Consider the following 27,765-nt stretch of genomic DNA (forward strand, 5'->3'; position numbering starts at 1 on the left):
AAGGGAGGGGAGCCTGCCTGTCACTCCCACGGGGGCTTGAGGGTGGGGTATCCCAGCAGGGGCAGATTGCCCTTCAGAAAGACCAGCTGCTCCACCAAGTCCGGCTCCAAGCGAGAGCGGTGAGGGGTCACTATGTCGCCCGCCATAGAGAACACCCTCTCGCTTGGAACACTGGTGGGTGGGCAGCTGAATCGATCGCTGGCCACCCGCGCCAGGTCCGGCCAAATCTGGCGGCGGGATGACCAGTAGGCCAGGGGGTCCATGGAGCACTCCTCCATGGGCTTTGCCAGGTAACGCTGCACGGCGGTTGCAGCGTCATCCTGGCCAGTGGCTGGGGAGGGTCTCTGCCCAACCACGGCGTGCAGAGCCTGTGCCCAATACCCCTGGCCTGTGCTCTGCTGGGAGGGATGCAGGTGAGGCTGCTGCTGGTGCTGCTGCTGCTGCCGCTGCAGGGAGTGGTGGCCTGCTCCTCTGCCTCACTCTGCCCCACCCTCTTGGCCCATGCCGCCCGCACTTCACCCACCAGCATTTCCACCCAGTGCTGCCTGGTATTTGGCCCACAAAGCCCATCCTTCACACGAGGGTCGCACATGGCTGCCAACATGTGGACCCTCTCTGTTTGGATGGGCTCCAGCCTCCGCGTCAGGCCGTCCCTCAGCCTAGTCACCGCTTCGCGTACCTCGGGCTCGAAGCGCCTGCCGGTGACGGGATCCTTCTACTCCAGAAACTCGCCCATCTGTTTCTGGAGATGCCTGCATACAGGGATCACCTGGCTGAGGAGGGCAGAGCTAGTGCTCAGGGTCTCGGTGGCCTCAAGGAACGGCTTGAGGACCACCACCAGCTGGGACATGGCGTCCCACTGCTGCTTGCCCAGGGCTGGGTGGACGCCCATGTCCCTGACCCTGAACAAGTCGTGGATGGCACGCTGTTGCTCCACCATATGCTCCAGCATCAGGTAGGTGGTTCCAGCGTGTCACCACGTCTTTCACTAGCCTGTGCTGTGGGAGATTCAACTCCTCCTGCTTCTCCCGCAGCAAGCGACTGCCCTTGACGCTGTGGTGGAAATGCCCTGCCACCTTTCTGCAGCTCTCCAGGAGGTTACGGATACCGGCCATGGGACCGAGGGTGGCCTTGCTGCCCATCCCAAGGCCATCCCTCACCACCAGGTTCAAGACGTGCGCGATGCAGCGGATGCCTTCGAATCTGCCGTCGCGCACCGCCTTCACCATGTTGACTCCCCCGTCCGTGACCATGTAACCGTGGGTGAGCTTCTGCCCAGCTAGCCACCCATCCACCATGCGGTTCATGGCCTCCGTAATCTCCCCTGCCGTGTGGGACTGGTCCATCACTTGCGTGTGGAGGAGGGCCCAGCAGTAGCCCTCCTTGCCAGTCCCTCTAGTGCTGGATGCTTCCTGCCCCACGGCTGCCCACCAGTGAGCCTTCAGGGACAGGTAAGCGTGCACTCCGTCCTCGCTGGACCAAATGTCTGAGGTGAAGTGCACAGGCACAGACGACCCAGCACTAACTCCCTGCAGGAACGGTACAGGGAAGGCACCACCCGCCTGCTAAGGGTGGTGCGACACGGCAGCTTATAGTATGGAACCACAAGCGCCATCAGCCTCTTGAAGCCTGCGTTGTCGACGAGCCTGAATGGCTGGTCGTCCAACGCCACCATCTCACCGATGCAGGTGGTGATCTGGGTGGGCGTTGGAAAACGCCATCTTGTGGGTCCATACTTCCCCCACCCCATGTCCTCCAGGATTGCCTGCCTACCCCTCATGGGGATGGGAGATGGAGAGCTTAGAGTGGCAGTGCCAGCAGCAGCAGCAGCAGCAGCCTTTGGCTTTCCCCTGGAACCACGCCTTGGAAGTGCCCGCCTCTTTCCCCAGCAAGATCAACTGGTGCTGCCTCTGAAGATGCATCTTCATGCTGCTGGTTCCATAATGCCCTGTAGTTGAACCCCTGCTTAGGGTGAGTTTGCAGCAAAGTGGGGATCCACTCCCACCTCAAAGTAGTCCCACACTATACTTCTCTTTCGCTTCCGTGGTGACACCAATTGCCCGCCTGAGCTCTCTGGTGTTGCCACAGAAACAGGGGTTACAGCGGAAGAGGTATGGGATGAGACTGGGGAGAGAGCCTCAGCCTGCTGCTGCTCCTCCTCAGCCCCCACATCCTGGAGGACCACCACCTCCTCCTCCTCCTGCCCCTCCACTGTGCTGAGGACCTCGTCTAGGAGGTCTGGAGACAGGTCCATCAGCGGGCTCGTGGGCTCAAACAATAATGAAGGCGTTGGGGATACTCCTACTCCTCCTCTAATGGCACTGCTGCCGCCTGCCTCTTGCAAAGGGGCACTTTTCCCATTCCCACCCTCAAAAAGAGAACGCTGGGCACAAGTTGCAGAAGAGAGTGCCTCTGCCTGCTGCTTCTCCTGCTTCTGTTGCGGAGCAGCCAGCCAAGGAGTTGCCCGTTTGATTTTCACAGCAGGAGAGGCAGCCTGCTTACTGGTGCCAGCCTGAGCCTTGCCTTGACCACTGCTTTCAGCATGTCCCGCCACAGACATGCGCCTGCTCCCTCTTCTCATGATGATATTACACTAATACTAATAATAATATGTATAAGAATATACTAATACTAATAATAATATGTATAAGAATATAATATTATTAATAATATGTATAAGAATATTATTATTATTATTATTATTTATTTATATAGCACCATCAATGTACATGGTGCTGTACAGAGTAAAACAGTAAATAGCAAGACCCTGCCGCATAGGCTTACAATCTAATAATACTATATGTAGGGAAATGGGACAAGAAGTGTGTATGCTTTGCCCAGGATTTGAAATGCTCAATCTGTGGCTGTTGCACTTCACAAACAGTGCACACAGCACACTCACACAATAACACAGTCACACACACAGTCCAAGTAACAGAGAGAAGAAATAGAGAGATTTTTTTTTGTATTTTTTTGTATATAGAAGGAAGAAGGAAGATGAAACACAGTCAGGCTTTAAGAGAGGGAAGGGGGGTGGGACAACCAACCAACCAACCAACCAACCACTCCAAAATTTAAAAATAAAGTTTATATTAAATCAAAGTAAGGGAAAAACACAGAGCAAACTAAGCAAAAAGTCAGAAAGAAGCAAACAAACACACACACACACCAAGCTAAATCCTAAATCTATCTCCAAACACAGCAGCAGCACCTAACTAACTCCTCTCCCCACAAACACTAAACTCACAAGACGCTAAGAGCTCAAAGCTCTGAGGGTGCATCTGCCTTAGTCCCCCCCTCGAACGCTAGGATTGGAGGATGCTTCATGAGGTGATCAATTCTCATCAGGATTGGGAGTTGAATGTGCCTGTCATCGCTTCAAAAAAAAAAGCGCCGGTTTACCCGCTGTCCCTGTTTGTTTACCCTATTTTTAAAAAAATGCTAGCAAGCGAACTGCAGCACGCAGAGAGCTGAGAGTAGGCTCAAAATGACCCCCATCCACAACTCTCTAAGCACAAGAAGTTTCAGAAAGATAGCTTAAAAAACAACACAGTTATCCCCTATTTTTTTCCGCAATGCAATCCTATGGGCGAAATTTTTCAAAATGGCGATCGGATCGGTCCGCGGAAAGAGGATCGCTCCGCCAATGGGTGCTTCTCTTCGCCTTGCTTCTAGGGGTCCGCGGTCCGCTTCTACTCCACCTCTGGGCAAGGCGGAGCAGGCCAATTCGCTTCTGATTCTCCGCTTCTAATCAGAGCGGAACACATGCCTAGTCTCTGTACACACTTTATGTCATCTTGAGCAGATCTACATCAGGTTTTTGCCCCTCAGAATTGTAATGCCTGACACATGCAAAACATGACACATTCCTCAACATGACATTCTTGTGCTATTACTGCCATAATATTTCAGGTTTGGTAAGACTGCTTTTATCACATTTTTTCTTTTCCTCTTGCAGGTTTCCAGGTTTCTGCAATAGCTTCATGGTACTGTAAATTTTCTTGCAGGGAGTAGCTAGAAAATGTCCTTCTCCACCTTGATTTGCTTGTTTTGGTTTGGGTTTTTTTGAGGAGAGGAGCTATGAATTACCCTGCACTTTATTTGTAAATCTCTGTTCCTACACACCATTGAAGGTGAGCATGCAGGCAACAAAATAAAAACAAAAGGAAAGTGAAACAGCCATTTCCCCTGCAATTGCAGAGGCTTGTCTCCACCTCATTCTCCTGCAATTGCATTTCAGCATAGTGGTTACTGCACTGTATTCATTAGTGTTTGCCCCAACATAATGGGTGTGTTTTCCAGAAATACCATCACAGCAATGTCTGATGCACAAAAGAGGCTGTAGTGTAGATATCCTGGTGCTAAGGTAATAACTTACATATATCACATTCTTTATTTATGCAAGAAGACACACAATTCTGTAGCACCTTAGAGACTAAGGGCCACTTCAATCACTGCTTCCTCTTGATGTGATGGTTAATCAGAGAGTTAACTAACAATTGCATCAAAGGTACAAACAGACACAGAAAAGCCATGTGCATTTGTTGTGAAGCACATGCTTTTTCTGAGATTAAATAAGTAGTCCTAATTGGTTTATTGTTGTATGCTGACCATGCTATGTTGAACAGGATCTAAATCATGTACAGAAAACCCCTAAAGAAGCCTCTGCAAGGAAGAGAAAGGAACACATGGAGCATCTCTTTGTCTCTTCTCTATAGGTAGAATAGCAGCCATTTATTCTTTCTCCACTGTTTGTGAGAGGTCGGCACTGGCTTCCACACAAATCAACCCAACCTTGCCTGCATTTCTGTTGCTTGCCTTCACGTTAACCATTTGGTGATAGGGGATACTGGTGACCAGATTCTCCACCTACAGAAAGGGTCCTCCAACAAATCCCATATTCTAGATGTTTCCACACACCTTCCAAGACTAATTCTGATTAGCTCTATCATCTCCAAGGAAGAAATGGTTGCCTGCACTCATCCGCAAGGGAGAAAGGGCAGGGGCGGCCACCGTGTGTATGCCCACTTACGTCCCATGTTTGTGTGCTACTGCTGCTGCTGCTGCTGCTGTGAATACGTTAGAGCCACCGATAAAGCTCTAATACGCTGCAGGTTTAAGGTCTCAGTTATTGGAATTGATTTTCTAACATCTTGTTAAAGTGTTTGTGTGAGCTGCCCAGCCAGCTGTTCCTTCCTGCAACCTTGTGCAGCTGGACACTCTCACACAGTATCTTTATAATGGGCTCCTTTTGACCTTGTGGTAGGTTGTTACAGACAGCACTGTGCTTCATAATGTGCTCAAGTAAACACAGGCACGGGAACTATATCCCTTCACAGAACATCAGCCTAAGCTGCTAGGAGAGAGAGACGGCTGACAACAGGAGAATGGAGTTGATGCCAATGACCATCACAGATATGAAAGATGCTGGGCCGGGCCTGCAGCAACTAGAGCAGCCTCTCTGCCCGAAGGCCAGGTGAGTGGGGCTCTTGGCTCAGCACTTCTCACTTCAGGATGAGCTTTGTGGCCTCGCTCATTCTGAATGTGGGGAACTCAGCAAAACCAACTTATGACACCAGCAGTCAAGAAGGAGTTGTGCATGGATCCTTTTACATTGGCTCCAGTATTGCTTCTGCACTCCTCACTTTCTCAAGGGGCTGGAGATTCAAGGAGCAGCCTTTACAGGGTGATTTTCCTTGTAGGGAGACAGCACTAAACGCTTACTGTGTTTTCTGTTAAATTCTTATTTACAAATGTATCAGGGCCAAACTACATGTTCTCCTTTAAGTTTTGGGCTTATTTAGCTCAGAGCGCCATCATACCATGGGTTTTCCCCTGGGTTGTCCTCACGCTATCCGCCTCTATTTCAACAGGGCATCAAGCGCTGATCACTTCCAGGTGTGTGCATTGCTGCGTGATTTCAGCACTATTTCAGCGCGTCCTTTCACCTGTGCAGGCTTGCATCACTAACATACCACCGTGTCTCCTCCCTTCTCCTTTCCCTTGCAGTTCATTGGCTGTTGTGGCTGGGAGGGACAGCAAGAACCACGGTTGGACAAACACGTGAGCCCCCACAATAGGCGTCTCTGCTGCCGCCAGTGAGCAAGCGAGCAGCATTGTGATGCTTCCTCCCGAGGGCCCATTTGGGTGGAAGAATGGAATTAGAGTTGTCTGCTTTTTCTTTCCCTATCCAGCAGTAGTACAGTTCAGATGGACAAGTTAAGATGGAGGAAGCAGGAGGAGGAAAGGATTTGATTAACAGTTAAAAACACCTGCTGGAGACAAGCCATGACCCTTTCTTTCATCATCAATACCGTCCCTTGAAAACACACCCCTCTCTTTTGTCAGCAATACCGCCTCTTGAAAACATGCCCACAGAACACCAGATTCAAAACTATTGATGAAAATACATGCTGCAGTTTGAGCGGGGTGCTTTTGCATGACCAGAAGAACTGGACTTTCCATGCAGCAAAATATGTCGCTAAGAGGGGGGAAGAACCGCAATCACAGCAGAACATGGTCAGAGTCATAGAAGTCCTTCGCCCCAACAGCAGACTATAATGTTTGCATCATGTGAGTCATTTGCAAGCAATTCAATGTGACAGCAGACTATAAGGCTGGTGTGATAGAGCTCTTAGCAAAAATAACCCACTCTAATAACCCATGGACTGCATAGTATGTTATTTAACCCATCATGTGTTAGCATGTTGTCTGTCAGTCACAGTGGGTTATTTTGGTCACTGACACAGTCACTTGGCAAGAGCAGTTAAAACTGCTGCTGCTGCTCTGCTCCAGCCAGTAGATCTCTGTTTCAATAATTTGCCTAGCAACTGACTGCACTCACAGCCTGACTCCACTCTAATCCTTCCGCTGGCAGTGCATTCTGCAGCCTCCCCCAGTGTCAAAGACTGTGTTGGCTATGTGGCGGCAGCTGTGCAGGCTTAGCATTGTGCCTTGTGTGTGCATCCTTGCCAGGGAATGCTGAGTATGAAATTTAGTCCTGCTCCCGAAAACTTCTATGGAGTTATAGCTGCCATCCCCTTTTTGGCAAAAAAAAAAAGCACTTTTGCTCAGGTGGCTTTGTCAGTGCACAGGGGTTTCAATGGGCCACGTATGCATCCCACTATGCATGAAGCTTGGTCAGATCCTGCAAAATTCCAAGGTGGTGTTTTCTTTTGTTTTTGCACCACCCCCTTTTTGGTACCCCCGGGGTTTCCACTCCTTGGTGTGTGTAGTGAGCTGAAGAGTTTGGTTTGGTGTTGAACTTACACAGTTGTCCTATATGCTGTTTATTAAATGTATAAAGGCCTGTTTAAAGGGAAGTTTTCTCATTTCTTAGAGTAGGTCCTATATATATTGGGCAACTCTGTGGCTTCTCATAGAGAGAGATGAGTATCAAGCAAGCAGGCTCCAATACACATGTTTAACAATTGCTAGTTGTCTGGCGCTGATAAGAATGTAGTCCTCAAGTTAAGCAGCTACCTAATTTCCTCTGTTTGCTTTATTGCTCTATCTTGCTGAGGAAATGAGAAGGATTCCCCCCCTCCCCAAGTTGGAAAATTGGGATCTGTTAGTCATAGGACAGGTAACTCATTACCTGCCTGTAATGCTTTGGGGCACATACTAGAATACCAGAAAGAGTATAAATGATGGAGCTGAGGCCTAACCAATTTGGCCTTGCTCCAAGGGATACATGTACACCAACTTGGAGAACTTGAGGTTCGAAGAAACGATTTCTGTTTGCTGTTGTTTTGGGGCCCCAGCAAATGCCAGTTCCTTGGGAGTTGCCAGCTCCATGGGTTGAAGAGAGGTATGAGCTTTCTTTGCATTGTTATTCTGCATCCATTTCCCATCAATAAACTGGCATTCCTTTCACAAGTGGTCTAGTTTCATCTTGGCAATCCAAAGAATCTACTTTGACTGGCTCCTGAAAAGATCAGGCCTCCAGAATAACACGGTGTGTATTCACTCAGGGTTTTGATGGTGCATCAGGTACCTCCTGACTAGGGGAGGCTGTGTATGAAGTTTGGTCCTGATCTTGCAGTCTTCCAACAGTTTATCTGCACCACCCTCTTTTTGGTGCACTAGGGGTTTTCACCCTGCTGTGTAATCACGCAGGGTTTTGATGGTGCAACTAAGGGTACCTTCCAACTAGGAGAAGCTGTGTATGACGTTTGGTCCCAATCCTGGCTTCTTCCAGCACTTTAGACACACCCTCCCCTCCGGTGGGTTGATTCTGGAAATGCTGAATTAAGCTCTCCCCTCTCATAGGGATATTGTGAAAGGTTAAAACAGGCTGCTGCCACGTTTTCAATGGATGGAACAGCGCCACTACTGGGGCAGAAGGATGTAGCAAGACAGGGGGCAGGAGATGACTCAGATTATGCACCATAGTTTAATAAGTAGGACTGTGATCCACTTCTTTTTGGTTCGGAGAAGCAATAGTGAAGCGGGGGGCTTCGCCTCCGTTATAGGTGGAGGAGAAGCGAGTTGGGGGCTAGCGAAGCATTGCGAAGAGAAGCGGCCACAAGCGAATCGATCCTCTTTTCACGAAGCACTCCGCCCGCCATTTTAGATATTTTTTCCCATAGGATTGCATTGCGGAAAAGATTAGCATATAACTTTTTTGTTTTGAAACCCACATCCCTGAAACTTGCTGTGCTTAGAGAGTGGTGGTTGGGGGTCATTTTGTGGAGATGTTCATACTTTTTCATCCTGCAGTTTGCTTGCTATTAATTTGTTTAGAATGGCTTAAAGCAGGAGGGGGTAAAGTTTTTTTTTAAGTGATGAGAGGCAGATTCAACTCCCAAATGTGATCACCTGATGAAGTATCCTCCAATCCCAATGTTGGAGGGGGGAATAAGCAAAACGAGATACTTGGTAACTTGGGATACTGGGTAACTTTTCTTTCTTTGTCTGAACGGACTTTTTCCAGTGTTTTTGAAGCAGTAGCCCCACCAAATGCACAAACACAGCCTTAAATCATATACTAAGTAAATAAATAACAGATAGGAAACGCAGCACTGCTACCCACCCTAACCTTGGTGAACAACTGAATAGATATGGTGCAAGGGGATGATGTCCATAGGGCATGCGGACGTGCCCAGTGCACACTCCTGCCCTTGGAGGGTCATCAGAACCCTCCAAAGGTTAGCCAGTGAAACTACTATGCCTCTCATGAGTTGAAGTGTGCGGTAGCTTCTGAAAGACTGGTTCCTAGACAGGACCAGTCAAATTGGCACAGTTCCCCCTCCCCCTGGGCACATCCACTTTCCTCTTACTGGTAAAAGACAGACATAGCCTTTTTTTTAAAAAAAAAATCTTGTTGTGATTCAGCAACACTGTTGCAGTGCTTTTCCACCCCTGCTGTGTTTATTTATTTATTAAATTTATATACCACCCCATAGCCAAAGCTCTCCTGGCTTTCCCTCTTCAGTGAAGTCAGGCAGGCTTTCATTGTGGTTCAACTTCTTATTGTTGATTATTATTATTAATAATAATAGATTGTATTTACAATAATATACAATAATAGATTGTAATAGATTGTATACAATATTAGATTGTACGCCTATGCAGCAGGGTCTTGCTATTTACTGTTTTACTCTGTACAGCACCATGTACATTGATGGTGCTATATAAATAAATAAATAATAATAATAATAATAATAATAATAATAATACTAGTACTGCTATTATTAACATTATTATTGTTGTTTACTAATGACTGTGTGATCACAGTGTAGTCAATCAACTCTGAAGCAAGGAAGACAAAGCTTTACTCTTATCCTCCTAGCCCCCTATTAGTTATGGGATGCAAAAGGCATCTCTCTGTGCTGTTCCCACCTCATAGGGCTGGTTTGCATTACCAGCTTTGATGGCCTGGAAAGTGGAAACAATCCTTGGCTCACTTACTTGTGCCCCCAGAAATGTCTGCTGCACGCACGCCTTCCTGCCTCCGCCTCGGTGTTGTCGTTGTGGGGTATTGCTGCCTGGGACTTACTTCCCCATAGATCTATGGCACAGCATGTGTGTGTGTGTGTGTGTGTGTGTGTGTGTGTGCAGCACCTCTCTGCCTGCCTCTCTGCCCTCCTGGTGCTGTGTGGGCTGTGTGGGTCAACCCCACAAGCCGCTTGCATGCTTGCTCCCAGTGCTTCAGGTCAGGGCATAGCCACCGCCTGCTGCTGCCTCTCCTCTTCTGTGCCCACCTCACAGGGACAGTTGTGTGTGTTTTGCTTTGACTCAGGGCATTAGTCCTTCCTGCGCTCACCCTGTTTAGACTTCGTGAAGTTCCAAGTAAATTTTTGAAGTTTGGAAGAAGATTCGTAAGGTTTATCTTTAAATACTCCCCAAGTCATGGCATGTTGGGATTTCCTTTGAAATGCCCATGAATAAGAAAAGCCTGCAGCTTTAAAACATCCCTATTTGGATTTGGGGTGGGGGATTTTCAAAAATTCCCTAAAAATTACTGGAGGCTTGGATTGACTTCCAACTGGCCATGAAGGTGGATACATGGATAAGCTCTCATGGTGCCAATTTTGAGGTTTCTAATGTGAAAACTGACAGAATTCTAGGATGGGACTTAAATTGGGGTGAGTTAAAAGGGGGGGGGGATTGCCAAAAATCAGAGGATGATGAGATTTGCTTGAAGCTTGCCATGAATGTGGATCTAGATGGCATATGTGAGGGTGCCCACTTTCAAGTTTGTATCTGTACAGATGTCGGAGTAAATCCCATTTCTGAAAATGGGGTGTAGGATTTTCAAAAATTCCCCAAAAATTGCTTCCAACTGGGCATGAAGGTGGATACATGGATAAGCTTTCATGGTGCTGATTTTGAGGTTTCTAACATTATCAGGAAAAAAGTTATAGGCATTTGGATTTCAATGCAAGTCTATGGGGGTGAAATGGAGCTCTGATTCAGATCCAGAGTTCCGCAGCGAAGCGGAGATCGGCACTGGCAGATCGGCACAAAGCAGACCCAATCCGAAAGTTGTGGATTGGGATCCGAAGCGGATCGAGGGGTCCGTGCACAGCTCTATTAATAAGTTATGCATAGAAGCTCATTTGTCTAATTGTGTGAGTAGCTTTTTAACCCATCTTGGCTTAAAGTGATGTCCAAACACAGCCTCTATGGGGCAAACCAGGGCCAGATCTACACCTCATATAGATCCCATCATGGTGATGCTGTATCCCTTGTGCACATTTATAACTCATAGCACACACAACGATATCTGTTGCCGTATTTTGGAGAATATGTAATAAAAAGTGGGAAATAAGGCTACAAAAGTGGTATACTGAATATGTAATTTGTCCCAACAGTTATCAGTGCACTTCAATACTGATAAAAAGCACCAGTGTAGATCTAGCCCAGATGTAAAAATTGATAAGAATTTTTTTTCGGGGTGGACATAGACAGATAAGTTTATTTTTACTAGGATCAATTGGTGGGTGCTGATTATGAGTTTTTTGTCATTTTCTGTTTTGCATGTCAAATATGACTTACCAGCTATGGCTAAACGGCAATACTTGCAATTGCAACATTTGTTAGTATCCAGGTTTGGCCTGGCCGCTATTACAGCACCAGAGTCTCCGTCATTATTGGAAGCACTTACTGAGGCTGGTCAGGCAAAGCAACCCATGATCCATGTCTTTAAATACTTGCTATTGGTGAATAAATAGGATATACAGGGTTTTAAACAGGAATGGAATGGGAAATTGGACTGACCCATTCTGCCTAATCAGTGGATTGCCACTTTGGGGTCTTTACTTAACATATCTATGTTTCTTAGGCTGCATCTTATTCAGGAAAAATGTTACTTTCATGTTTATTGGAGACCACAACATCTCTTTAATAAGGGATTGTCTAATTCAGCTAATTGTTTGTCTAATGCAGCTAATGCTTCTTTTAAAAATATGTTTTGGCAATGCCCAGTAGTTTCTTCTTTTTGGGAAGAGGTTTTTATATGGATAATTTTTGTATTGGAACAGTCTTTAATATTCACTGATGCAGATGCTCCTTTAAATATTTACCTGCTTCATGTGAATTAATGAATGGGAAGCATAAATGGATTCTCCATGCCCTTTTGACAGCTAAAGACTGATAGTACAATATTGGGAGGAAAAACTCTAATCTTCTATCATGTAATGGACTGAGAACTTTACAACATTTTCAACATATGAATGGGTGACATATAGACACCTTTAAAATGAATCCTTATTTGGATATCTGGTCCATTTTTTGTTTAAGCCTATGTATAATTGCTAGTAAGTTTTATTATATGCATTTCATTTGTATTCATTGCTATGGATATATGCAAATTTATGTATGCATATTTTTAAAAACCTCAAAATAATAAAAGAGAAAAAGAGAAAACCTGTGTATGCAAGCATTGCTTTGCTCACATGATGCACACTGCACCACTGCCGCTGCATTGCAGAACTAGTTTTGGTGCCAGGCAAAATAGTGAGTCTTGGTAGCAAGTAGGGGTGTGCACGGACCCCCCGCTCCGCTTCACTTGCAGATCCGCCATTTTTCGGATCGGGCCGCTCCGCCCCGCCCCCGTTCTGCCCACTTCCGCTCCGCTCCGCTCGGAGCTCCGGATCCGGATCGGAGCTCCGTTTTTTCCCCCCATAGGCTTGCATTGAAAGCTAAAAAATTATACAACTTTTTTTCTGTTCAAGTTAGAAACCTCACGTTTGGCACCATGACACCTCATGGGGGTATACACACGCACGCCAATTTTCAAAGCAATCCCATCATCCCCTGATTTTGGGGGAATTTTTGAAAATCGGGCACCCCATTCACACCCCTTTCCATAGCTCCGTCAATTTGCACGTTAGAAACCTCAAACACACCACCATGAAAGCTTATCCAGGGATACATACGCACGCCGAGACTCAAGGCAGTCCATCATCCCCTGATTTTTGGGGAATTTATGAAAATCCAACACCCATTCATACCCCTTTCCAATAGCTCCGTCAATTTGCACGTTAAAAAAAAACCTCAAACTCACCACCATGACAGCTTATCCAGGGATACATACGCCGCACGCCGAGACTCAAGGCAGTCCCATCATCCCCTGTTTTTTGGCGGGGCTTAAACCTGCAAAATTTGGAACTTCCAAAACTCCAAAACTCCCAACATGCCATGAATTGGAGAGTAGAGATAAACCTATGAATCTTCTTCCACACTTGAAAAATGGATTTGGAACTTCCAAAACTCCAAGTGAGCGCAGGAAGGACTTCTCCCCTGAGTCAAAGCCAGACACACACAACATCCCTGCAAGGCGGGCAGGGGAGGAGAGAGGGAAGGCAGGCAGGCAGGCAGCTGGCATTTCTGGGGGCATAAGGAAGTGAGCCAAGGATAAACCAGTAATGCATATAAAATGGAATAAATCAATAAATAAACAAAGGAGGGGTGGAATTAAAAGCAGCAGTGTTGCTCAATAAACAGCAAGAAGAATTTTTTAAAAAAGGCTATATCTGTCTTTTACCAGCAATAGGGGGACGTGCCCGGGGGAGGGGGAAGCAACTGCCAGTTCAACTCAAGACAGCCATTGCTTCACCAACAGCTCTGAGATTGAGAAGTAAACGCTCACTTCAACTCATAATAGGCATCGCTCCACCACTAAGAAGTAAACGCTCACTTCGACTCATGATAGGCATTGCTCCACCGTTTTACTCTCTTTGGAAGGCTCTAATGGCCTTCCAGTGCAGGAGAGAGTGGGGGCACATCCACGATGAGATGCCCTAGGGGAGCTCATCCCCTTGCACCACATCTTTTCAGTTGTTCCCCAAAGTTAGGGTGGGTAGCAGTGCTGTGTTTCTATCTCTTATTCTTGGCTTAGTATATGATTTCAGGTTGTGTTTGTGCATTTGGTGGGGCTACTGTGTTAAAAAACACTGGGAAAAGTCCGTTCAGATGAAGAAAGAGAAGTTTCCCAGAACCCCAAGTTACCCGTTTTGCCTATGCCCTCCTCTAACTTTGGGATCATGTGATCATGACCGGGAGCTGACTCTGCCCCTCAGCCCTTTGAAAAAGGTATTTTTCCCGCCGATTTTTTAAAAAATTCTAGCGCGCGACCCACACGACGCAGAGAGGTGAGAGTAGTCTCAAAATGACCCCCATCCACGACTCTCTGTGCACAAGAATTTTCAGAACGATAGCTTAAAAACCAACCCAGTTATGCCCGAGTCTTTCCCTCAATGCAATCCTATGGGCGAAAAGCCGAAAACGCCGTTTGAGCCGCGCGGTTGACCCGATTTTCAAAAAAATATAGCACGTGACCCGCACGACACAGAGAGGTGAGAGTGGTCTCAAAATGACCCCCATCCACGACTCTCTGAGCACAAGAATTTCCAGAACGATAGCTTCAAAAAGAACGTAGTTATCCGCAATTATTTGCCGCAATGCAATCCTATGGCGAAATGTTTTCAAGATGGCGATCGGAGCGCTCCGCGGAAAGAGAAGCGCTCCAAAAATGGCCGCTTCTCTTCGCCTTGCTTCTAGGGGTCCGCGGTCTGCTCCTACTCCGCCTCTGGGTAAGGCGGAGCAGGCCAATCCGCTACTGCTTCTACGCTCCTAATCGGAGCGGATCACACCCCTAGTAGCAAGGTGAGCTGTGTGTATTAGGTATTATTATTATTATTATTATTATTATTATTATTATTATTATTTATTTATTTATTTATTTATATAGCACCATCAGTGTACATGGTGCTGTACAGATAACACAGTAAATAGCAAGACCCTGCCGCATAGGCTTACAATCTAATAAGTTGTAGCTGCACTGTACCTCCTAAGCTTTACTGCTGGCCTCAGGTGCACCACGGAAGGACATTGACCTGTTGCCAGTGTAGATAATTCAACTACCGGCTCTGCTGACCAGATGGAGGGTGTTCAGCCTGTTCTGGATGGGGTTACACTCCCCCTGAAGGAGCAGGTTTGTAGCTTGGGGGTTATCCTAGATCCATCTCTGTCACTTGAGGCCCAGGTGGCCTTGGTGGCACAGAGTGCCTTTTACCAACTTTGGTTGGTGGCCCAGCTACACCCTATCTGGGCAGGGATAACCTGGCTGCAGTTGTCTACGCTCTGGTAAACTCTAAAATAGATTACTGCAATGCATTCTATGTGGGGCTGCCTTTGAAGACAGTTCAGAAGCTGCAGCTTGTACAAAATGCAGCAGCCAGATTGATAACCGAGACCAGAAGGTTCGAGCATATAAGACCCACTTTGGCCCGCTTGCATTGGCTGCCTGTATGTTTCCAAGCCCAATTCAAGGTGCTGGTTTTAACCTACAAAGCCTTACACGGCTTGGGATTACAATACCTGATGGAACGCCTTTCCCGACATGAACCTACCCGAACACTATTTTCAACATCTAAGGTCCTCCTCCAGGAGCCTACTCCGAGGGAAGCTCAGAGGGTGGCAACAAGAGAGAGGGCCTTCTCTGTGGTGCCCCCCCCCAACTGTGGAACAGTCTCCCTGACAAAGCCCACCTGGTGCCAACATTGTCATCTTTTTGGCACCAGGTCAAGACTTTTCTCTTCTCCCAGGCATTTAGCAATATGTAATGACCATGGGTCTGTTTTTTTGGCTCATCATCTCTAAAGTTGTTATAGTGGTGTTATAGGTATATTTTGATTGTTTTTGTGGTTTATAATCTTTGTATATTGTTTTTAAGTGTTTTTATCTTGTGTGAACAGCCCAGAGAGCTTCAGCTATGGGGCGGTATACAAATGCAAATAATAATAATAATAATAATAATAATAATAATAATAATAATAACAACAACAACAACAACAACCATCCAACTTGGCTTCTGTATGGGGAATGAGGGTGGACTGTCTTGCCTCAAGCAGCAAAATGTCTTGGGCTGGCTCTGTCTGTAATTGCCCCTTGGGCTTATTCTTCCCTCCCCATCTCCTTTTCCTTGTGTGTCGTGTCATTTTTAGAATGTAAGCCTGTGGGCAGGGACTGTCTTCTTTACTGATTGATTGTAAGCTGCTCCAGGAGCCTTTTTGGCTGAGGTATGGGATAAAAATACAATAAATAAATAAATAAATAAATAATCACATCCAAAGGCCTTATCAGTTCAGGTGCACACATGTAAATCTCAGGTCATACCTGTTTCTTTACCATTTTGTCTTTCAATGGATTTTCAAATACAATGGGATGCAGCATTCATTTCTTTACATTGCCCCCACAATATTGGTGCTGTTTGGCAGGAAGAGGGGACTGTCTTTCTAGCTAACCAGAGAGCTGGGAACAGCTTACACTGGCAGGTGGTGGAATTGCAGAAGGGGAATCATTTCATCTCGCATCAGCTGGTTGGCACAGGTTGCTGGCAGCAGTTCAGTGTGTAATTACTGGTACTGACTGCAAGCAATTTGAGATGGGGATGGCTAGGTGCCATGGACCATTTTCCCTTTTCATAGAAGTATAAATGAGCTTTGTGGGAGACAGCCCAGGGTAGAGCCAGAATACAGCATGGAAATGGCATTAGAGACCTGGCATGAGAAGAGTGTCAACAATAACTGATAGGGATGTGCTCCGCTCCGATTAGAAGCGTAGAAGCAGGAGTGAATTGGCCTGCTCCGCCTTGCCCAGAGGCGGAGTAGAAGCGGACCGCAGACCGCTAGAAGCAAGGCGAAGAGAAGCACCCATTTTCGGAGCGCTTCTCTTTACGCGGACCGATCCAATCGCCATTTTGAAACATTTCGCCCATGGGATTGCATTGTGGAAAAGAAAGGGGGATAACTGTGTTGTTTTTGAAGCTATCTTTCTGAGACTTCTTGTGCTTAGAGAGTCATGGCTGGGGGTCATTTTGAGCCTACTCTCAGCTCTCTGCGTGGTGCGGTTCGCTTGCTAGAATTTTTTAAAAAACCAGTGGGGAAAATACCTTTTCCGAAGGACTGAGGGGCAGAGTCAACTCCCGGTCATGATCACATGATCCCAAAGTTGGAGGAGGGGATAGGCAAAACGGGTAACTTGGGGTTCTGGGAACTTCTCTTTCTTATTCTGAACGGACTTTTCCCAGTGTTTTTTAAAACAGTAGCCCCACCAAATGCACAAACACAACCTGTGAAATCATATACTAGGCCAATAATAAGAGAGCACTGCTACCCACCCTAACTTTGGGGAACAACTGAAAAGATGTGGTGCAAGGGGATGAGCTCCCCTAGGGCATGCCATGTGGACGTGCCCTCACTCTCCTGTACTTGGAGGGCCATCAGAGCCCTCCAAAGAGAGTAACCCGGTGGAGCAATGCCTATCATGAGTTGAAGTGAGAGTGTTGCTTCTTTAGACTGGGTCAGAGCCCTCCAAAGTAGCGTGGTGAAGCAATGCCTTTCATGAGTTGAAGTGAGAGCTTTGCTTCTTAAAAGACTGGTTCTTAGACAGGACCAGTTAAATTGGCAGATGATTCCCCCTCCCCTGGGCACGTCCCCCTCTTACTGGTAAAAGACAGATATAGCCTTTTTTTTAAAGTTCTTCTTGTTGTTTATTCAGCAACACTGCTGCTTTTAATTCCACCCCTCCTTCGTTTATTTATTTATTCCATTTTATATGCATTACTGGCTTATCCTTGGCTCACTTCCTTATGCCCCCAGAAATGTCTGCTGCCTGCCTGCCTTCCTCCCTGCTCCCCTGCCCGCCTCGCAGGGATGGTTTGTGTCTGGCTTTCACTCAGGTGAGAAGTCCTTCCTGCGCTCACTTGGAGTTTTGGAAGTTCCAAATCCATTTTTCAAGTGTGGAAGAAGATTCATATTAGGTTTATATCTCTACTCCCCAATTCATGGCATCTTGGGGTTTCCTTTGAAATGGCCCCATTGAGCTGTCTGCAGATTTAAGCCCCGCCAAAAATCAGGGGATGATGGGATTGCCTTGTACCTTGGCATGATTGTGGGTCTAGATGGCATCTGTGAGTGTGCCCACTTCCCTTTTTTTTATCTGTCCAAATGTCAGAGAACAGTCCACGTCTGCAAATGTGGTGCCCAATTTTCATAAATTCCCCAAAAATCAGGGGATGATGCGACTGCCTTGAGTCTTGGCATGCATGTGTATCCCTGGATAAGCTGTCATGGTGGCGAGTTTGAGGTTTCTAACATGCAAATTGACGGAGCTATCGAAAGGGGTGTGAATGGGGCGTTGGATTTTCATAAATTCCCCAAAAATCAGGGGATGATGGGACTGCCTTGAGCCTTGGCGTGCATGTGTATCCCTGGATAAGCTGTCATGGTGGTGAGTTTGAGGTTTCTAACGTGCAAATTGACGGAGCCATCGAAAGGGGTGTGAATGGGGTGCCTGATTTTCATAAATTCCCCAAAAATCAGGGGATGATGGGATTGCCTTGAGTCTTGGCATGCGTGTGTATGCCTCCATGAGGTGTCATGGTGCCAAACTTGAGGTTTCTAACTTTCACAGAAAAAAAGTTGTATACTTTTTTAGCTTAATGCAAGCCTATGGCGGGGGGAAACGGAGCTCCAATCCGGATCCGGAGCTCCGCAGCGGACATAGGTGGAGCGGGGGCGGAGCGAAGCAGCCCGATCCGCAAATCGTGGATCTGGAAGAGAAGTGGAGCGGGGGGTCCGTGCACACCCCTAATAACTGAGATCCCAATGATATAGGGAGGGATATGTGTGGTGGTGGTGGTGTGGGTGTGGGTGTGGGTGTGTCTGTCTGTCTGTCTGCACATGTGCATGCACACAGTTGCCCCTTGGCTGCAGAGATAACAGATATTGTGCCAAATTTTAAGCATACAGAAACATTTCTACAGAGGCTCACTGAAAATATATGAGATGGCAGGTATCTTGTCCTGTCACCTTTAGAAGTCAAGAGCATAACAACATGGCAGGAGTTCATCATGCTGTGAACTGCAGCACTTCCTAGCTCTGGGTCAACAATGTTGACAGAAACACTTCAAAGTGAAGAGCAGCATCCACAATAAGCATAAGTATAGCTCTCTGTGCATTGCCCAACTGAGAGAGGAATGTGTGCACACAGGTGTCCGTATGCTTATATAGAACTGCAAACATTACCAGGGCACCCAAGTTTCTTTCTGCGAGAGATCATGCCAAATGGGCCCATTAGGAAAAGTGAGCATGTTTGTGGCTTCCCAGCATGGCCTAGCTCAGGCCAAGTAATTGCATGGTTTATCTTTCTGTGCTAAGCTGTGTGGACACTGCCTATTCTCTTATCCCAATGATGGATAAACCTCTACACCAGTGGTTCCCAAAGTGGGCGGTACTGTCCCACATTGGGATTGCATAGGGGGGCACTAAGAGGCAAAGGGGGGGCAGGGGGGCACTCGAGGTGGTCTTTTCCGAGAAGCACCTCTCCAGAAGGTCTTAAAACCCAGGGACATTTTTATGGGAGAAGGTAGTTTGGTCCCAAACCATATATATATATATATATATATATATATATATATATATATATATGAAGAATCCACACATGTATTAATACCATTTAAAAAGAGTCCTTTTAACGGTGAATTGAAATGTTTCAAAAGCACCAAAACGCTAAAGAAGAGACATACCCTGCTTGGTGTGCCCCGCCACACTGGCTGCAAAGCAGAGGCGTTCGCTCTCTTTTCCCTCCCTCCCTTGGCAAGCCTGTGACGGGTGCTTCCTATTTAAATGGGCTGCATGCAGCACGACCCCTTTTTCATTCTCAGCTCCTCAGCTCCTCCGCCCGGCCACTGCTGCTCAGCCCAGGCGCCCAGACCAGCAGGATCCAGAGGAGCGCAGCCCCTTTAAATGGGAAGCACCCGCCCCAGGCTTGCCAAGGGAGGGAGGGAGGGAAAAGAGAGTGAATGCCTCTGTTTTGCAGACAGTGTGGCAGGGCATACCAAGCAGGGTATGTCTCTTCATTAGCGTCTTGGTGCTTTTGAAACATTTCAATTCACCGTTAAAAGGACTCTTCTTAAACGGTATTAAACAGTGTGGATTGAGGAGGGTCTTGTTAGCAGCACAGCTCTGGACAACTCGGGCTGATGGAGTGCCTCTCCCGGCATGACCCCTACCCAAATATACTACACTCGTCATCTAAGGCCCTGTGATACCTAATATTCTTGCTAAATGACTATCAGACTTTGAAAAGATGATATCACTGGATCAAGTTCATCAATTATGTTTAATTGAATAAACTAAAAAAATGTAATTGGATTTTGAATAAATATTCAATTAATTGTTACTGTTTTGAATTTTATTGTTATTATCTTCCTTAGTAGGTCATTGAAAACCACTACTCTGAATAATGATTTTTATGGTGAAGGGTAGGTGGAACTTGGTTTGTGGAACGCAGGGGGCGGTTACCTGAAAAGATTTGGGAACCACTACTCTACACTTTGGGGTGCTACTTAAGACAGGACTTTCCAACAACTCAACCATGGAATCAATTTTCAGTGCTAGTGTTCAAACTTGGAATTTGTTAAAGGAGATACCAACTGGGTTCAGACAACACAATTGTCAATGGTTGATTAAATAGTCAACAGTTGCTTAAATTGTCAACCATTGGCTATTGTGTTGCCTGTTGGGGGGAAACCACACCACAGTTGGTTATTTCCTTGAAATAACCAATGCAAATAATCAACGGTGTGCAGAGCTGACTATCTGCTCTTAGTTGCTCTTGGAGAGCTTATCAGCTTATTGGACAGCTTGAACTATATCCACAGAACAGCTAAGTGGAGATGCCACTTAGAGTGGTGGTTGTCCACCACCGGGATTTATTTAGTTTGTTAATGCACAATGGAAATAGAATTCATCAAGGCTGCAGTCTTAAGCAAGGGAATAAGTTTCATTTACCTCAGTGGCCCTTACTTCTGAGTAAACATACTTAAGGCACAATCCTATGCAGGGGATTTTTAGTGCGCAGTTGGACGCAAAATGTGCAGTTGGGGAAAAAAAAGTGCAGTTGGAAATCTGATAATGCACAGTTGGAAAAAGTGGTGGAAAAAATAAGAGACATGCTATGTGTTATGTGTATGTGTTTATTAAGAACTTAACAATAGACAAAGTCAGGGATGGCATGTAACTCAAATTGTATAAGGGCAGAATGTACTCAGTTCTCATAAAGCAAATGCCCAAACCATTTTAAGAAAAACTTTTGCTTTTTGGACAAAACCTCCTCTTCTTCACCTTCACCTTTGGGCAGGTGATGCTTTGTCACACCCTTGTAAATACCCTTAAAGTACTCCTGTTCTTGTGCTTTAGGCCTGTCTTGTACCCTATGTTCTTTCTTCTGCAGCCAATGCAAAACAGCTGGTCTGGTGTCCCAATCAGCAACATGTTTTAATGAATATAAAGATACAAGTTCTCTGTTTACACAGATAGCTGGGTCCTACTTTTACTTTTGAGTGCAACACTTGCACTTATCAGCCTCTCGACATCAGCACTATGGGGTTTTGCAGCAAGTATGCAGGCAAAGATGATAGTGACCTTCTTTTAATTCGGTGACCCTGAAATACATTTTCCAAAATATTCTGTGTGCAGTGTCTCAAATAGGGGTGTGAATGGACCCCCCGCTCCGCTTCACTTCCAGATCCGCGATTTTCAGATTGGGCCGATTCGCCCCGCCCCTGCTCCGCCCATTTCCGCTCCGCTCCGCTCCGCTCGGAGCTCCGGATCCGGATCGGAGCTCTGTTTTTTCCCCCCATAGGGTTGCATTGAAAGCTAAAAAAGTATACAACTTTTTTTCTGTTCAAGTTAGAAACCTCAAGTTTGGCACCATGACACCTCATAGACGTATACACATGCACGCCAAGTTTCAAGGCAATCCCATCATCCCCTGATTTTTTGGGAATTTATGAAAATCGGGCACCCCATTCACACCCCTTTCCATAGCTCCGTCAATTTGCACGTTAGAAACCTCAAACTTGCCACCATGACAGCTTATCCATGTGTCCACATGGACGCCCAAACTCAAGGCAGTCCCATCATCCCCTGATTTTTGGCGGGGCTCTAACCTCTAACGCACCACCCATAACCCTAAGTCACACCCCTTTCGATAGCTCCGTCAATTTGCACGTTAGAAACCTCAAACTCAGCACCATGATAGCTTATCCACGTGTCCACATGGACGCCAAGTTTCAAGGAAATCCCATCATCCCCTGATTTTTGGGGAATTTTTGAAAATCAGGCACCCCATTCAGACCCCTTTCGATAGCTCCGTCAATTTGCACGTTAGAAACCTCAAACTCGCCACCATGAAAGCTTATCCAGGGATACATACGCACGCTGAGACTCAAGGCAGTCCCATCATCCCCTGATTTTTGGGGAATTTATGAAAATCCAACACCCATTCACACCCCTTTCCAATAGCTCCGTCAATTTGCACGTTAAAAAAACCCCTCAAACTCACCACCATGACAGCTTATCCAGGGATACATACGCTGCACGCTGAGACTCAAGGCAGTCCCATCATCCCCTGTTTTTTGGCAGGGCTTAAACCTGCAGACATCTCAATGGGGCCATTTCATAGAAAATCCCAACATGCCATGAATTGGAGAGTAGAGATAAACCTATGAATCTTCTTCCACACTTGAAAAATGGATTTGGAACTTCCAAAACTCCAAGTGAGCGCAGGAAGGACTTCTCCCCTGAGTCAAAGCCAGACACACACAACATCCCTGCAAGGCGGGCAGGGGAGGAGAGAGGGAAGGCAGGCAGGCAGGCAGCAAACATTTCTGGGGGCATAAGGAAGTGAGCCAAGGATAAGCCAGTAATGCATATAAAATGGAATAAATAAATAAATAAACAAACAAACAAAGGAGAGGTGGAATTAAAAGCAGCAGTGTTGCTGAATAAACAACAAGAAGAACTTTTAAAAAAAGGTTATATCTGTCTTTTACCAGTAATAGGGGGACGTGCCCGGGGGAGGGGGAAGCAGCTGCCAATTTGCTAGTAGTGACCAGTCTTTTAAGAAGCAACGCTGTCAGTTCAACTCATGAAAGACATTGCTCCACCACTAAGAAGTAAAACGCTCACTTCAACTCATAATAGGCATCGCTCCACCACTAAGAGAAGTAGACCGCTCACTTCAACTCATGATAGGCATTGCTCCACCGGGTTACTCTCTTTGGAAGGCTCTGATGGCCTTCCAAGTACAGGAGAGAGTGAGGGCACGTCCACATGGGATGCCCTAGGGGAGCTCATCCCCTTGCACCACATCTTTTCAGTTGTTCCCCAAAGTTAGGGTGGGTAACAGTGCTGTGTTTCTATCTCTTATTATTGGCTTAGTATATGATCTCACAGGTTGTGTTTGTGCATTTGGTGGGGCTACTGTTTTAAAAAACACTGGGAACAGTCCGTTCAGATTAAGAAAGAGAAGTTTCCCAGAATTCCAAGTTACCCGTTTTGCCTATCCCCTCCTCCAACTTTGGGATCATGTGATCATGACCGGGAGTTGACTCTGCCCCTCAGCAATCGAAAAGGTAATCTTTTTCCCGCCTTTACCCTACTTTTTTAAAAATTCTAGCGCACGACCCGCACCACACAGAGAGCTGAGAGTAGGCTCAAAATGACCCCCATCCACGACTCTCTGAGCACAAGAATTTTCAGAATGATAGCTTAAAAAACAACCCAGTTATCCCCGATTCTTTTCTGCAATGCAATCCTATGACCCGCCCTGTCCCTGTTTGTAATGTTCGTTTACCCGATTTTTTAAAAAATATAGCACGCGACCCGCACAACGCAGAGAGGTGAGAGTAGTCTCAAAATGACCCCATCCACGACTGTCTAAGCACAAGAATTTTCAGAACGATAGCTTCAAAAACAACCCAGTTATCTATGGGCGAAATGTTTCAAGATGGCGATCGGAGCGGTCCGCATGAAAGAGGAGCTCCGAAAAATGGGCGCTTCTCTTCGCCTTGCTTCTAGGGGTCCGTGGTCCGCTTCTACTCCGCCTCTGGGCAAGGCGGAGCAGGCCAATTCGCTCCTGCTTCTGCGCTTCTAATCGGAGCGGAGCACATGCCTAGTCTCAAATCACGCCCTTGCAACTCTTTTCTTTCTTTTCTTTATTAAATGAATGTTCCCATGATTCTGGTATCTCTCTCCTTCCAATATGGCGTTATGCAGCTTCAATAATTTCGGTACTAAAAAAGTTTTAAAAACTTTATAATATTCCAGTCCTAAACCATCTACCCCAGGTGATTTACCCACTTTCAATTTCTCAATTACCTCTTCAATTTCTCTTTGCGTTATTACCTTCTCCATTAACTCTTTATGTTCTATTTTTATTCCCTTCTTTATATACTTTTCTATATAAACTTCCAACTTCTTTTTTTGAGTATCCTTTTCCTTATATAATTCTTGATAAAATTCTTGAAAGATTTTTATTTTACCCTTCATTATATGACAATAATTCCCTTGCTTATCTTTCAATATTCCTATCCTATTCCCAGCTTTTTCCTTTTGTGTGAGCCTGGCAAGCAATCTAGAATTTTTATTACTATTTTCAAAATACTCTCTTTTCATATAAATCAAATTTTTCTGAACTTGCTCTAATTTATGTTCTCTAATTCTTTTTTCTTTGCTTGTATTTCTATTAGTTTGTTTATTTTTAAATTGCCAATAATCTTTCTCCAAATTCTTAATCTCTTCCTCCAACTTTTCCTGCGCTGCAAGCTGTTGCCTCTTTAAATTACACATTTCTCTAATACAAATCCCTCTTGCTACTGCCTTCATGGTATCCCAAACAACTGCCCTTGCTGTTCCTCCCTTTTCATTAATTTCCCAAGTCTCTGACAGTTCCCTCTGCATTTTTTCTACCACTTTGTTATACTTCAATATTTTTGTATTCATTTTCCACCTAAACGCCTCTTTATAGTTCTTCCTAACTGTAAACTCTAAACTTAGCAATGTGTGATCTGTTACCTTAATTACCCCCGTTTCCATTTTACAAACCTTAGTTGCAAACTCTTTTGAAACAAAAATATAGTCTATCCTAGAATATGTATGATGATCTGGAGAGTAATAAGAAAACCCAGGATTCACCCCACTAAGTAAACGCCAACAATCCACAAAATCTTTTTCTTTTACCAATTTATTCAATATAGTAATATTGTTCCTCTTTTCAGCACTAGTGGGGTTTGACCTGTCCAATCTATTATACATAGCCATATTAAAATCCCCAGCTAAAATAACATACCCCTCCTTAAACTCTTCTATTTCTTTAAATAACTCTATATAAAACTCTCTTTGTCTCTCATTAGGGGCATAAACATTAACTAATGTATACGCTTTGCCTTCAATTTGACCCTTTATCATAAGATATCTGCCATTATCATCCTTTTTTATAGTTTCTAATATAAATCTACTTCTTTTTGAAATCAATATAGCCACTCCATTTTTTTTTTTTTGAAGTCCCCAGTGATTTTTCATAATAAACTGACCATTTTGTGCATATTTCATTTATCCCATCCATTCGCTGGCATGTTTCTTGCAGAAGGATAATATCAGATCCTTCTCTATTTAACATTTGTTCAATTCTCCTCCTTTTCACGACTGCCCCCAGACCTTTTACATTAAGTGTTGATATTTTTATTTTCTTATCCATATTCAGCCTTTTGATGATCCTTCCGATCCCATGTGTTCTGCAACTTAAATTCACATACATAAAAACACAAAAAACATAAAAAAAAACCTTCAAATACCTCCCCACCCCCCCACCCCACCCCCCACCTCTTTTCCCATCCCCAAATCCCCGTAAGTCTATCACTCCGGCCATTATCTACCCTTAGGGGAGGGGGAGGGGGAGAGGGAGTCTCCAGCCTGTCCGGTAAGCCCTCTGTTTTTTTAAAAAAAAACAAAAAAAATACTATTATCTCATTATCAATTTATCAAGATTATCACATCCCAGACGCTCCAGCTTCCCTTCCCTTCCCACCTGCTTTTTTAAACTTGCGCCATCATGCAAACCCAAACTCTTCAGCAACTCCTTGCCCTGATCCAAAGAGGTTACTCTGTATTGCTTCCCACCATGTGTAAACCTTAAAAAAACAGGGTAGCCCCAGGCATACTTTATTACATTCTTCGTTAATATTTCAGTTATTGGTTTGACACTGTGTCTCCATTTGAGTGTTTGTTGGCAAAGATCATTATAAATTTGCACTGAAGTGCCTTGAAATTGTATCAGAGCCAAAGATCTCAATTTCTTCATAACTTGCTCTTTTTTGTAGTAGCTGTCAAATTTTATCAGGATGTCTTTAGTTGCTCCTCTGTAGTTTGATCCTCCCACTCTATGAATCCTGTCCACCTCACAGTCCTTTATTTCCAGATCAGGCATCATTTCTTTAAACCACCGCAAAATTACTTTTCTCAAGTCCTCTCCTGATATTTCAACAAAATTCTTAATTCGTAGTGTAGATCGTCGATTCTGGTCTTCTAATTGGATCAGCCTTTTCTCTTGATCCTCAAACTGTACATTACAGCTTTTTTCAAAGACATCCTGCCGTTCCTCCAGTAAATTTACTCCTGCTTCTAGTGTCTTTATACTCTTATCATTCTGAGCAATCTTGCCAGCTAGCACATCCATTCTCTTATCTGCCTTTTCCGCATGTTCATCCATCTTTTTAAAAAGAATGGCGTTGTTTGCTAATATGAAGCTCCTAATTTCCTCCATAGTAGCTGGCTCCTTGCCAGCTTTGGTCGCCATCTTGTCTCCGCTCTCAACACTATCTGGGTCTTCTTCCAAGGACCCAGACACCTTTTCAAGGCGACCAAGATTATGATTTGAGGGACGTTTACGGCGTTGCCAGGTAGTTTTTTCTACTTTTTTTTATTTTCTAATGTTCGGCATAGGGCATAAATCAGTTGCTTAATGTTCCGGGTAACAATCAAAACAGTCTCTCATTCCATCCAAATAAACAACTTCTCTCTCTCTCACTGCTTTCTGATGGTTAAATTTATTACCAATTGCTTGCTCCACACAGATAAGGAGTGATATATCACAGCAATTAAACTCAGCCATCGCTGGAAGAGATCCAACAATAACAATTTCTTTAGTTTCGCTTTTCACTCTCCGCTCCGACAAACTGATTTGCAAAGCCCAGAGGCCGCGCTGATTTCCCCACTCCGTATACAGATTATGCTTTCAAAAAAGCCCTCATCACCATCAGTTAAAGATCATAAACATTTTCATTAATGTTCGTTAGAGATTCATGCCCATTTAATTGAGATAATTGAATTTTCGGCTTCCCGGTCCGGAAGCCTCACAAGAAAGCTTACCAATACATGGCCATCAGGCTCTGCCCCCCCACCCCTTGCAACTCTTTTCAATTGCAGACATGAGGCCCTGCATGCTGCATGTTGTCGGCTCTTGTGCTTCCAAGTAGTATTGCTCTTCTTCTCCAGATTTGAGGACCATTTTGGCCAATGTATAATTTTTTTCTATGTGTGTCCTGCCTACTGATCCATCACTGTGCAGTGACAGGGCTAGTGTGTCCTTACACAACTTTTTCTGGAGTCGCTTCTGGTCATTCTCTACAATGCACTGGAGGAAATCATGATGACCATTTGGACTCACATATTGAAGATCAATAGGAACATCATTCAGCAGCTTCAGAGAGTTGAATGAGAAAGCCTGGGAAAACTAGCTGATAACAACACATGCAGGAATGAGTGTCCACTCAAGGTGGGGTTTTTTGACATCTCCATACACATGAAGCATTAGACCTCCAATCTTGTCAGCCAACTTTTCTGTTGCTTTCTAATAGCTTTGCCCATATTGCTTCCCTGAAGATCTCCACTGTGGGAAGAGAAGCAATAT

This window comes from Elgaria multicarinata, chromosome 7, assembly GCF_023053635.1.
Source record: "Elgaria multicarinata webbii isolate HBS135686 ecotype San Diego chromosome 7, rElgMul1.1.pri, whole genome shotgun sequence".
In the NCBI taxonomy this organism is placed as follows: Eukaryota; Metazoa; Chordata; class Lepidosauria; order Squamata; family Anguidae; genus Elgaria; species Elgaria multicarinata.